The following is a 13125-nucleotide window of genomic DNA, read 5'->3' on the forward strand; positions in this document are numbered from 1 at the left end:
CACCTTATGCTTGTGCATCTGGCTTTATATGAGTACTGGGGAATCAAACAGGGTCCTTAGGCTTGGCAGCCAAGCACTTTAACCGCTGAGTCATCTCTCTAGCTCCCCTGTCTTTTTGTCTTTTAGGCAAGCCAAACAGATTGGCCCTTTTAGCAAGACAGCAAGAGAGAGAGAGAGAGAGAGGGAGAGAGAGAGAGAATTGGAGTGCCAGGGCCTCAGCCACTGCAATGGAGCTCCAGAAGTAGCCATCCCCTTGTACACATGTGCAACCTTGCAAACTTGTGTCACTTTTGTGCTCCTGGCTTATAAGGGACCTGGAGAGTTGAACATTGGTCCTTTGGTTTCACAGGCATGCACCTTAACCACTAAGTCATCTCTCCAGCCCTCCATTTTTAAAAAGTATTTTATCTGTTTGTGTGTGTGTGTGTGAGAGAGAGAGAGAGAGAGAAAGAGAGAGAGAGAGAGAGAGAGAGAGAGAGAGATTGGGCTGTCAGGGCCTCCAGCTGCTGAAAATGAACTCTAGATGCATGCATCACCTTGTGCATCTGGCTTATGTGGGTCCTGGGGAATTGTACTACCTTGGTCCCTTGGCTTTGCAGGCAAGCACCTTAATTGCTAAGCCATCTCTCCAGCCCTAGCCCCCCTATCTTTTCCTTAATGAATAAATTTGAGAGAAAACTGTCTGTTTCCTGGGAAAGATGGAAATAAAACCAAACCGTACAGGACCTTTTTAAGCGTATGAAGAAAGGGGCAGATTCCACTGAGAAAGTAACTGTGTTGGAAATCCTGAAGGTGGTGCTCAAGAGGCAGGAACTACGCAGGCAGGTTAGACAAAGCAAACTGGCTTACTCCACAGTCTCTTGGTGTTCCTAGCCTGGCCCAGTGTGCAGATTTGTCATCTGAGGGGTGGTTTGGTGAAGCCCAGGAAAGGAAGGAAATGAGGCTGCGCTCTGAGGGAGGGAGCTGGACATCACTGCTGCTGGCCATGCGCCAGAGGCAGAAAGAGAAGATTGCCAAAAAGAGGGAACTTCCCACATTGGATTTGCAAGCTGAACAGTAATTTTGTTTCCCGGTGGGAAGCACTTACACCCCCGACGAACCAGGACAGGTGTTACAGAGACAGAGGTTGGGATAAAGAGAATATTAGGGCTGGGCGTGGTGGTGCATGCCATTGATCCCAGCACTTGGGAGGCAGAAGTAGGAAGGAGGAGGATCTCCGTGAGTTCAAAGCCAGCCTAGAGCTACATAGTGAATTCCAGGTCAGCCTGGGCTAGAGCGAGACCCTACCTCAATAAAACAAAAACAAAACACAACAACAAAAAAAACAAAAAAACAAAGAGAGGATGAGTGGCCAAAGGCAGGTCATGGGGAGCACGCGCAGGCCAGCAGCAGGGCCAGGTTTGGACTGGGCCTGGCTTTTTGCTTTATTTGAAAGACAAAGAGACGGTGATAGAGAGCATATGGGCACTCTAGGGCATGTTCCACTGCAGTTGAACTCTAGATACATGTGCCACTTTGTGCATCTGGCTTTATGTGAGCACTGAGTAATTTAACCCAGGCCAGCAGAAACAAGCACTTTTAACTGCTAAGCCATTCTTTCCAGTTTTGAGGTGAGATTTAGTCAGAGAACTTTCAAGTAACTGGAGTGTGTTGGCCTTTAGAAAGGACTTTTTGTTGGGTATGGTGGTGCAAGTCATTAATCCCAGCACTCTGGAGGCAGAGGTAGGAGGATTGGCGAGAGTTCAAGGCCAGTCTGGAGCTATAGAGTGAGCTCCATGTCAACCTGGGCTACAGTGAGACCCTACCTTGAAAAATAACAACAGAAAGAAGAAAGGAAGGAAGGAAGGAAGGAAGAAAGGAAGGAAGGAAGGAAGGAAGGAAGGAAGGAAGGAAGGAAGGAAAGAAAGAAAGAAAGAAAGAAAGAAAGAAAGAGAGAACAAAAGAACTTTTGGATTTCAGCCTTCAGATACCATGAGACCACTGTTTGCCCCATGTGACAAACAGGTCACCTCAGAAAGATAGGAACACAGCAATATTCCATGAAAGGAAACTGAGCCACTGTAGAACCAACATTTTTTTTTCTTTTTTCCTTTTTTAGGTTTGATAGTGACAGACAGAGAGAGAAAGAGGCAGAGAGATAGAGAGAGAGAGAGAATGGGTGCATTAGGGCCTCCAGCTACTGCAAACGAACTCCAGACACATATGTCCTCTTGTGTATCTGGTTTATGTGGGTCCTGGGGAATAGAGCCTCGAACTGGTGTTCTTAGGCTTCACAGGCAAGTGTTTAACTACTAAGCCATCTCTCCAGCCAGAACCAACATTTTCAAAGCCAAAGGAACTGTGGGAATCATCCAGAATTTCCCACCAAAGCCTCACCTCTGTGACTTTTAAAGAACCAACAGCCACACTAACCACTCTTATCTGGTGGCTCTGCAATAGAGTTTTAAGGACTAATAGGTTTAGAGTAATCTGGAAAGGAGAGAATGCAGGTTTAAGAAGCAAGTTAACTTATCCTTCTTCAGATCTTGGTGGGACCTCCAAAATTTGCCAGTTAAAAAAAATATATTTTTGTTTATTTATTTGAGAGTGACAGGCATAGAGAGAAAGAAGTAGATAGAGAGAATGGGTGCGCCAGGGCCCCCAGCCCCTGCAAATGAACTCCAGATGCATGTGCCCCCTTGTGCATCTGGCTAACATGGGTCCTGGGGAATCGAGCCTCGAATTGGGGTCCTTAGGCTTCACAGGCAAGCGCTTAGCCACTAATCCATCTCTCCAGCCCAAAATTTGCCAGTTTTGAGAGTGATGGAGACCTTGAGTTTGTATCTTGCGACTTGCGAAGAATTGACAAGTGTAGACATAACAGAAGGGCAGGTAAGCAAGATTTATTTCAGGAAAGAAAGTAACTTAGGTCCCAAGTTGGGAGGCGTCCCAAGTAGATAACCTGCATGGCGACTTAGATTTGAGTTTTCTTATAACCTTGGGGATATAAATTAGGCATTGGGTTTAAATGTGTAGGGAGGGCGTTGATTGGTTGGTGGGTAAGGGAGAAGAGCACAGACTCAGAATGAACCCACCAGCACAGATAAGAGCACCCCTCAAAAAAAAATTCCTAGAAGGAGGAAGAACCAGGAATTTAAACAGGGCTGCCCCCAGTGAGCCAAGCTTAGGTTCTTGTTGGGCACATTGGCATCTATGTTCTTCTGGGTGTGTGTCCCTAACTACTTACCTACAAAAGAAGGTTACCTTGCTCTTAATCTCTGTCAAGAAGACCAAATACTATCTTAAAATATTATTATAATTATTTTTAAAATTTTTGTTTATTTTTATTTATTTGAGAGTGACAGACAGAGAGGAGGAGGTGAAGAGAGAATGGACACGCCAGGGCTTCCAGCCACTGCAAATGAACTCCACACACGTGCTCACCCTTGTGCATCTGGCTAACGTGGGTCCTGGGGAATCAAGCCTCAAACCGGGGTCCTTAGGCTTCACAGGCAAGCGCTTAACCGCTAAGCCTTCTCTCCAGCCCCAAAATATTATTTATTTGGAGAAAGAGAGAGAAAGAATGGGCACACCATGGCCTTCAACCACTGCCAATGAACTCAAGATACATGTGCCCATCTTGTGCAACTGGCTTTATGTAGGGGCTGAAAAATTGAACCCAGGTCAACAGGCTTTGCAAGCAGGCTGCCTTTAATCCTGGAGCCATTTCTCCAGTCCCACAATACAATTTTTAAACTTTTTTAAATTAAAAAAATTTTTTTTTCCGAGGTAGGGTCTCACTTTAGTCCAGGCTGTCTTGGAATTTGCTATATAGTTTCATTCAGGGTGGCCTTGAACTCACAGTGATACTCCTACCTCTGCCTCCCAAGTGCTGGGATTAAGGGTGTATGCCACCATGCCTGGCTATTTTAAAGTTATTTATTTATTTTTATTTGTGACAGAGAGAAAGGGAGTGAGAGTAAGAGAGAATGGGTGCCAGGGCCTCTAGCACTGCAACTGAACTCCAGATGCTTGCACTACAATGTGCATCTGGCTTATGTGGGCCCTGGAGAATCGAACCTGGGTCCTTCAGCTTTTCAAGCATGTGCCGTAGCTGCTAAACCATCTCTCTAGCCCTAAACTTATTTTCTTTGTTGTTCATTTTTTATTTATTTATTTGAGAGTGACAGACACAGAGAGAAAGACAGATAGAGGGAGAGAGAGAGAATGGGCGCGCCAGGGCTTCCAGCCTCTGCAAACGAACTCCAGACGCATGCGCCCCCTTGTGCATCTGGCTAACATGGGACCTGGGGAACCGAGCCTCGAACCGGGGTCCATAGGCTTCACAGGCGAGCGCTTAACCGCTAAGCCATCTCTCCAGCCCCCTAAACTTATTTTATTGACAACTTATTCCATAATTATAGATAATGAACCATGATAATTCCCCCCTTCCTCCACTTTCCCCTTCACAAATCTACTGTCCATCATATCCCCTCTCCCTCCCAATGCCTACTACTATTTTCATAAGTTATAAACAAACCAAACCACACATTCAGAGAGATGAAAATATAGAAAACATCTATCTAGAAAAAATGCACAAGTCATTCTAGCAGGTGCCTTTGGAGAAATGGAGAAGGAACCCTTGTACTGAGGTCATTCTCAGCTGGTGGTTTGTTCACAGCTGTGCCTTATGTAACAGTGTTTGGCCTAGGCACATAGGTGGTATTTTGTGTGCTATTACAGTTTACAGTAAGTACATAATACAGAGAATAATTAACTTCAGGCTTTCACATTAGGGGGCAGGAAACTAAAAAGGAAAGACCTTGATATGGGGGTGTTGGTTGCAAGGGGACAAATGTCTGACATGACCTGGTAAGAGTCTACACCCACACTGTCTCATGTCCACACACCAAGGCGAAAGGGTTCAGAGGGGCTCCATGGGGTGGCAGGAAAGGCAAGAGCTCAGTTGCTGAGGTCCCTCTTACTGACCCATTCCTGCAGAGCCCTTCTCTTACCTGGCTGAAGTACTGCATTTGCCACCCAAAGTATGTACCCTTCTCTCCGGATGGGCAAAGGCTCAGGATGACACCTGCAGAGTGAGGGCAAGGTCTGGGGGCCCCTACGATCCGGCTGAGTTGGAGCTGGAGCAAGTCCCTGCTGCTATGTAAGGTGGACAGGACAAGAGGCATGGAGATGCAGCCAGCGCGAGTAGCTGCCCTTGCTGTGAGCAGAGCCCCAAACACAGCTTAAATAACCCCACAAACATGGGAGCCAACACCTACTGCATTCCTCTTCCTGAATGCCAAACCTTGTGCTGACACCTCTGCTCATGTATGATGTGGAAAATATATACTGGTGTTTTTTTCCCTTAGGGGTTGAGGGTGTGAGGAGGTCACTACCCTGGTAGATGAGGAATTACCAAGAGAAGTGAGTGCAGGTAGAAAGAGAGCCGGCTGTGGTGCAGTGGTGCATGCCTTTAATCCCAGTACTCAGGAGGCAGAGGTAGGAGGATTGCTGTAAATTCAAGGTCACCTGGGCTACAGAGTGAGTTCTAGGTCAGCTGGGGCTAAAATAAAACCTTACTTCAAAAAGAAAAAAGAGGGCTGGAGAGATGGCATAGCAGTTAAGCCAAAGGACCCAGGTCTATGGTGCTCATTTGCAGTGGCTAGAGGCCCTGGCATAACCATTCTCTTTTTCTGTCTCTCTGTCTCTCTCTGCTTGTAAATAAGTAAATAAAACATTTTTTAAAAAGAAAAGACAAGTGTCAGGCATGGTGGTGCATGCCTTTAATCCCAGCATTTAGGAGGCAGAGGTAGGAGGATCGCCATGAGTTTGAGGCTACCCTGAGACTACATAGTGAATTCCAGGTCAGCTTGGGCTAGAATGAGACCCTACCTTGAAAAACTGAACTAAAACCAAAAGAAAAACAAAAACAAAAAACAGGGGTTCAAGACATGGATCAATAGTTAAAGGTGCTTGCTTTTGAAGCCTACCAGTCAGGGTTCAATTCCCAAGTCATCCACATAAACTAGGTACAAAAATTGGCACAAGTGTCTGGTGTTTACTTTCAGTAGCAAGAGGTCCTGGTAGGCACTTACATCTGCCACACAAATAAATGCAATCTCAAAAAAAGGGAGGGGGGCTGGAGAGATAGTTTAGTGGTTAAGGCACTTATTTGAAAAACCTAATGACCTGAGTTCAATTCCCCAGTACTGATATAAAGCCAAATGCACAAGAGGGACACATGCATTTGGAGTTCAATTGCAGCAGCTAGAGGCCCTGGTATGCCTATTCTTTCTGTGTCCTTCTCTTTCTCTCTGTCTGTCTCTCTCTGCTTATAAATCAATAATAAAAAGACAGGGACCATTTGGAGAGGGGAAAAGGACAGGAGAGGCCATTACTGGACTCATGTATAAACTGCTGTGCAGGACAGTAGGGGCATGGAGGGAGGCATCAAGACTAATATATGAAAGAAGTCAGTTGGCAGAGGACTGGAAACCCTCCTGGTCTGAGCTATGGAACAATAGAGCACGTGCGAGATCTATGAAGGCAAGAGAATGTGGCTGCTATGTAAATAATCTATAAAGAGTCAGAACTCAAGCCAGGTGTGGTGGCTGCACACCTTTAATCCCAGCACTCGGGAGGCAGAGGTAGGAGGATAGCCATGAGTTCAAGGCCACCCTGAGATTACATTGTGAATTCCAGGTCAGCCTGGGCCAGAGTGAAACCCTACCTTGGAAAACCAATAAAATAAAATAAAAAATCAGAACTCATGGCATAGGGCGAGCCTTGGTCCTGTCCAAGATAACTAGACTACTTCCATTTTCAGGGGTCCTATCTTCCTTTCCTTCCTTCCTTTCATTTTAGTATTTCAAGGTAGGGTCTCACTCCAGCCCAGGCTGACCTGGAATTCCCTATGTAGTCTCAGGGTGGTCTTGAACTCACAGTGATCCTCTTACCTCTGCCTCCCAAGTGCTAGAATCCTTCCTCTTTCTTAATAAAATATCTTGGGGCTGGAGAGATGGCTCAGAGGTTAAAGGCTCTTGCTTGCAAATCCTGATAGCCTGGCTTTTATTCCCCAGTACCCATGTAAAGACAGATGCACAAAGTGCTACATGCATCTGTAGTTTGTGTGCAGCAGCAAGAGGCCCTGGCATGCTCATTCCCTCTCTGTTTAAAAATAAATAAAAATATCAAAGAAAAGGGGACTCCCGACTTGGCTGTTGCTGTGGAGGCTTTTGCATGCGCTGTCTGGCAGTCACCATGGTGAAGCTGAGCAAAGCAGCCAAGCCGCAGCTACAACAGCTCCGCAAGGGTGGCCGGCTTGCCGTCCGCTGGGGCTTTGTTTATCTTGAGATTTACAAGGAGGGCAGATCCTGGAAGGACTGAACCAACAGTTTTAAGTCTATTTTGGGGATAAAGGACTATCTGGTCATCTAGATTTGGAAGCAATCCAACATGGAAGGTGTGCATTACAGCAGGACAAGGGACGGGCATCATTGGCTGGTCATCGGCTGGATGGCACTGGGCTCTTCTCGTGCATCTCTTGGCAAAGTGGAACTTCTGCTGAGTCTTGATAGACTATCAAAATAAATATTTTTTTTACAATGAAAAAATATTAAAAAAATAAATAAGTAGGCCTGGGCATGGTGGTGCATGCCTTTGATCCCAGCACTCGGGAGGCAGAGGTAGGAGGATTGCCATGAGTTCAAGGACACCCTGAGAATACAGAGAGAATTCTAGGTCAACCTGGACTAGAGTGAAACCCTACCTTAAAAAACCAATATATACATATCTGTTATATATGTATATATATTATATATAATACATATTACATATTATATATATACACACACATATATATGTATATATATATAAAATAGCTATGTGTGGTGCTGCACACCTTTAATTACAGCACTTGGGAGGCAGAGGTAGGAGGATTGCAGTAAGTTCGAGGCCACCCTGAGACTACATAGTGAATTCCAGGTCAGCCTGGGCTAGAGCAAAAACCTATTGTGAAAAACAAAAACAAAATAAATAAATGAATGAATAAATAAATTCTCTTGGACTGGAGAGATTGCTTAGTGGTTAATCACTTGCCTGCGAAGCCTAAGGACCCAGGTTCAGTTCCTCAGTACCCATGTAAGCCATGACTCATGTATCTGGAGTTTATTTGCATTGTCTAGAAGCCCTGGCACACTCATTTTCTCTCTCTCTCCTTCTCCTGTATTAAATAAAAAATATTAAAAAATAAATAATTTTTTTATTTCTAGTACCATCCATGTGTCCTTGGTCCATTTTATTGTTCTGGAAGACTGGAAATCTCAGCTAATGTGCTGTAGATTCTCACCTGTAATAGGGGAGCCAGTGTCTGGAACGGAGGTCCAGAGCAGGAATTTGCTAGAATGTGGGCAGGAGAGTCTGTCACTGCATGGGCGGGGACAGGGCCTCTGGCTGGCTGACCTGTCTCATTTTCTCTTCTCCTTTGCTCCCCTCACCAACAGTGGCACGCTTTCTCTGCACTGAAGGGAGTCTTGGGTTTTGCAATAACACACAGGGAAGCCACTTCTCCCTGACCTGTTCTTTTTCCCCCTCTTAAAAAAATAAATATTATTTATTTATTTGAGAGAGAGAGAGAGAGAACGCCAAGGCCTCCAGCCACTGCAAATGAACTCCAGATGCATGCACCCCCTTGTACATCTGGCTTACGTGGGTCCTGGAGAGTCAAACTGGGATCCTTTGACTTTGCAGGCAAACACCTTAACTGCTGAGCTATCTCTCCAGCAGCCCCCTTTTCTTTTCTTGAGGTAGGATCTCATTCTAGCCCAGGCTGACCTAAACTCATTCTTCTATCCCAGGCTGGCCTAGAATTCACAACGATCCTCCTACCTCTGCCTCCTGAGTGCTGGGATTAAAGGCAAGTGCCACCACACCTGGCTTTGACCTGTTCTTTCAAAAGGGTCCGCTGCAGCTCCCTGGTATCTAGGGTTCTGGAGAATGGCCTTGACAGAGACCTCAGCCCAGCAACCAGCAGAAAGGGAGACCTGGAAAGACCCCTGTACATGCCCGAGCATTCTTCTTGGGTGGCTGGCCACACTATCCAGCTGCAGTCCTGTATGCTGACAGCGTTTTGTCCCCAGGGTTAAAAGAAAAAAAAAAAAACAGTCTGAAAGATGGTTTAGCAGTTAAGGCACTTGCCTGCGAAGCCTAAGAATCCAGGTTCTATTCTCCAGGTCCCACATAAGCCAAATTGGTTACCCCATTCTTCTCTCTCTCTCTCATAAGTAAGTAAAAAAAAAAAAGGGGGGGGGTCTGGAGAGATGGCTTAGTGGTTAGCTTGCCTATGAAGCCTAAGGACCCCGGTTTGAGGCTTGATTTCCCAGAACCCACATTAGCCAGATGCACAAGGGGGCACATGTGTCTGGAGTTCATTTGCAGTGGCTGGAAGCCCTGGCGCACCCATTCTCTCTCTCTCTGCCTCTTTCTCTCTTTGTCTGTTGCCCTCAAATAAATAAATAAAAATTAAAAAAATTAAAAAGAGAAAAGAATCCAGTTACATATTGGAGCTCAATGAGGAAGGTTTTATTCAGAACCAGGGACAGGGACTCTGGAGGTGGGATTTTGGTATGGGAAGAAGAGATGGGACTCAACTGAACACACAGTTGAACAAGGAGATGGCAGTGGTTGAAACATTGCTAACAGGAAATAGGGTGAGAGGGAATTCTTGCTGAAGATGGACACCAGATCATCTGGGGTGTGGTCATCTGAGGTGGGCAGATATGGAGGGTCATTGTTTAAAGTTCCTTTTTTGTTTCCTTCTTTTTAAAAAATTGTTTATTTATTTGAGAGAGAGTCAGACAGACAGATAGATAGATAGTTAGATGATAGATAGAGAAAGAGAGAGAATGGGCACATCAGGGTCTCTAGCCATTGCAAACGAACTTCAGAAACATGCTCCCCCTTGTGCATCTGGCTTATGTGGGTCCTGGAGAATTAAACCTGGGTCCTTAGGCTTTGCAGGAAAGTGCCTTAACTGCTAAGCCATCTTTCCAGGCCGGTTTTTTTTTTTTTTTCTTTTAACCCTGGGGACAAAAATCTGTCAGCACATAGGACTGCAGCTGGATAGTGTGGCCAGCCACCCAAGAAGAATGCTCGGGCATGTACAGGGGTCTTTCCAGGTCTCCCAGTCCCCTTTCTTTCTTGTTTTAGGTTTTCGAGGTAGGGTCTCCCTCTAGCCCAGGATGACTTAGAATTCACTATGTAGTGATCCTCCTAGCTAAGCCTCCCCAGCCTACCTCACTACACCCAACTTTCCTTTGTTCTCTGAGACAAGGAGAGTTTCATTTATTAGCCCAAGCTGATCTGGCACTCACCATAGGAAGCAGGCAACTCACAGCAATCTTCCCGCTTCAGTTCCCCAAGTGTTGGAATTATAGAGGGAAGCTACATGTCAAGCTCAGATATCTTTTTTTTTTTTAAATTTTTTTTGTTCATTTTTTATTTATTTATTTATTTGAGAGCAACAGACACAGAGAGAAAGACAGATAGAGGGAGAGAGAGAGAATGGGCGCGCCAGGGCCTCCAGCCACTGCAAACGAACTCCAGACGCGTGCGCCCGCTTGTGCATCTGGCTAACGTGGGACCTGGGGAATGGAGCCTCGAACCGGGGTCCTTAGGCTTCACAGGCAAACGCTTAACCGCTAAGCCATCTCTCCAGCCCGAAGCTCAGATATCTTTTAAAAACAATTTTTCTTTTCGAAGTCGGGTCTTGCTCTAGCCTAGACTAACCTGGAATTCACTGTGTAGTCTCAGGGTGGCCTTAAACTCACTGCAATCTTCCTACCTCAGCCTCGCAAGTGCTAGGATTAAAGTTGTGTGCCACCATGCCTGTTCCATTTTTGTTTTATTTTTAATATTTTATTTATTTATTTGAGAGAGAAAGAAAGGAGATATATAGAGAGAATGGGTGCACCAGGGCTTCTAGTCACTGAAACTGAATTCCAGATGCATGTGCCACCTTGTGCATCTGGCTTTATGTGGTACTGGGGAGTTGAACCTGGGTCCTTAGCTTTGCAGGCAAGTGCTTTTAATCACTAAGCCTGGGTCTTGGCTTTGCAGGCAAGTACTTTAATCACTAAGCCATCTCTCCAGCCCAGATATTTTTTTTTTTTTTGGATTTCAAGGTAGGGTCTCACTGTAGCACAGACTGACCTAGAATTCACTATGTAGTCTCAGGGTGGTCTTGGACTCATGGCGATCCTCCTACCTCTGCCTCCCGAGTGTTGGGATTAAAGGCATACACCACCACATCCGGCTAAGATTATATGTATATGTATGTGTGTGTGTGTGTACGTGTGTGTGTATATATATATATATATATATATATGTATATATGTATGTATGTATGTATGTGTATATATATATATATATATATATTTATTTATTTATTTGAGAAGGGGAGAGAGAGAGCGCACACCAGGGTATTCAGCCATTGGAAACGAGCTCCAGATGCATGTGCCACCTTGTGTATCTGGCTTACGTGGGTCTTGAGGAATCGAACCTGGTCCTTTGACTTTGTAGGCAAGTGCCTTAACCACTAAGTCATCTTTCCAGCCCCTAAGATTTCTTTGATTTCAATAATTTATTATTTGTTTGTAAGGAGAGAGAGAATGAGCATGGGTGAATCAGGACCTCTCTACTGTAAAGGAACTCCAGACACATGCATAACTATGTGCATCGGACTTTAGTACATGGGTACTGGGGAAGCGAACCCAGGCTGGTGGCTTTGCCAGCAAATGCCTCTAACTGCAGAGCCATCTCTCTCCAGCCCCCTAGTTTAGATTTCTTGCTAAAGCTGGATCCTAGAAGAAGTGCACAGATGGGCCTAGGGAAAGGGTTAGGAACATGAATGAGGTTTGGCTAATCAAGGGACTTGCCACTGTCTGTGGTGAGGGTGTGAAGAGGAATGAGTGGTGTAAGGGCTTTTCTTACCCAGGCAGTTAAGTGGGAACAGTCATTTACCCCAAATGGTCTCCCTGGGAGCTGAGACTGCCCCCTGCTCTGGATACACCCAGGTGCTGGCATGTCCCATCCCCATCCTGTCTGTGGCAGATTGCAGGTGCTGAGGTCCAAGGCCTAGACTGGATAGAGCTACCTCAAGCCAGACAATCCCTGGGGGGTGGTAGGGGAGTGAGGTTACCAAGACTAGGCAAACAAAGCCATTACTGGTAATGTGCTCATTAGGAGGTCAGACAAAGTCGTTACTGGGTAATGAATTAGTCCTCTGCAGAGCCACCTGTCTTAGGACAGTTCCCAGAGAATACCTCTGTAGCCAGTGCCAGCAGCAGGCCCGGGAACAGGCTTCGATCCCAGCGCCCAGTGGTATTCAGAGCAAGGCATGCAGAATTTCAGCTCATAGAGAAGGAAGTCTTGGATTTTGTGATAACACAAAGAGAATTCACTTTTCTCTGAGCTCTTCTTTTTTAAAATATATTATTTATTTACTTATTTGAGAGAGAGAGAGAGAGAGAGAGAGAAAGGAAGGAAGAAGAGCAGAAGGGAGGGAAGGAAGGAGAGAAAGAGAGAAAATAGGTGTGTCAGGGCTTCCAAACAAACTCCAGACACATGTGCCACCTTGAGCGTTTGGCTTATGTGAGTCCTGGGGAATAGAACCTGGGTTCTTCGATTTCATAGGCAAGCGCCTTAAACACTGAGCTACCTCTTCAGCCCCTGAGCTCTTCTTTGAATGAGGGTCCACTGCAGCTCAGGGGTCCTGGAGACTGTACTCTGAGATTCCACAAACCTCAAATCTGACTTCTGTATAGCCCCACACCCCTGCCCTCTCACTTCTGTGTCCCGCACCATCTTCTGGCCAGACCTGACAGGTACTTTTCCTAGACTAGTTAACAGAGGGTATAGCTGTCCTAATTGGGACCTAAGATAGTCTAAAGAGACATGTCCACTGGGATATGGACTACTGAAACTACTAAACTGAAATTTTCCAGGAGGCTCATGCTGAGAGAAGGAAAAGGCTGAGGGCCCTGGTGCCAGCCAGAAGAGCTTATCACCCAGGAAGAGATTTCAAACAGTTCTGACAACTTATCAGACCACCTTGCAGGAGAGAGACTGCAGCAGAGATGATGATAG

The 13125-nt window shown here is 45.7% G+C and overlaps 1 pseudogene; it reads left to right on the forward strand.

Moving 5' to 3' along the window:
- Positions 1-7242: 7242 nt before the first annotated feature.
- LOC101609146 lies at positions 7243-7399 on the forward strand (annotated as a pseudogene).
- The last annotated feature ends 5726 nt before the right edge of the window (positions 7400-13125 follow it).

Source organism: Jaculus jaculus, chromosome 13 (genome assembly GCF_020740685.1).
Source record: "Jaculus jaculus isolate mJacJac1 chromosome 13, mJacJac1.mat.Y.cur, whole genome shotgun sequence".
NCBI lineage: Eukaryota > Metazoa > Chordata > Mammalia > Rodentia > Dipodidae > Jaculus > Jaculus jaculus.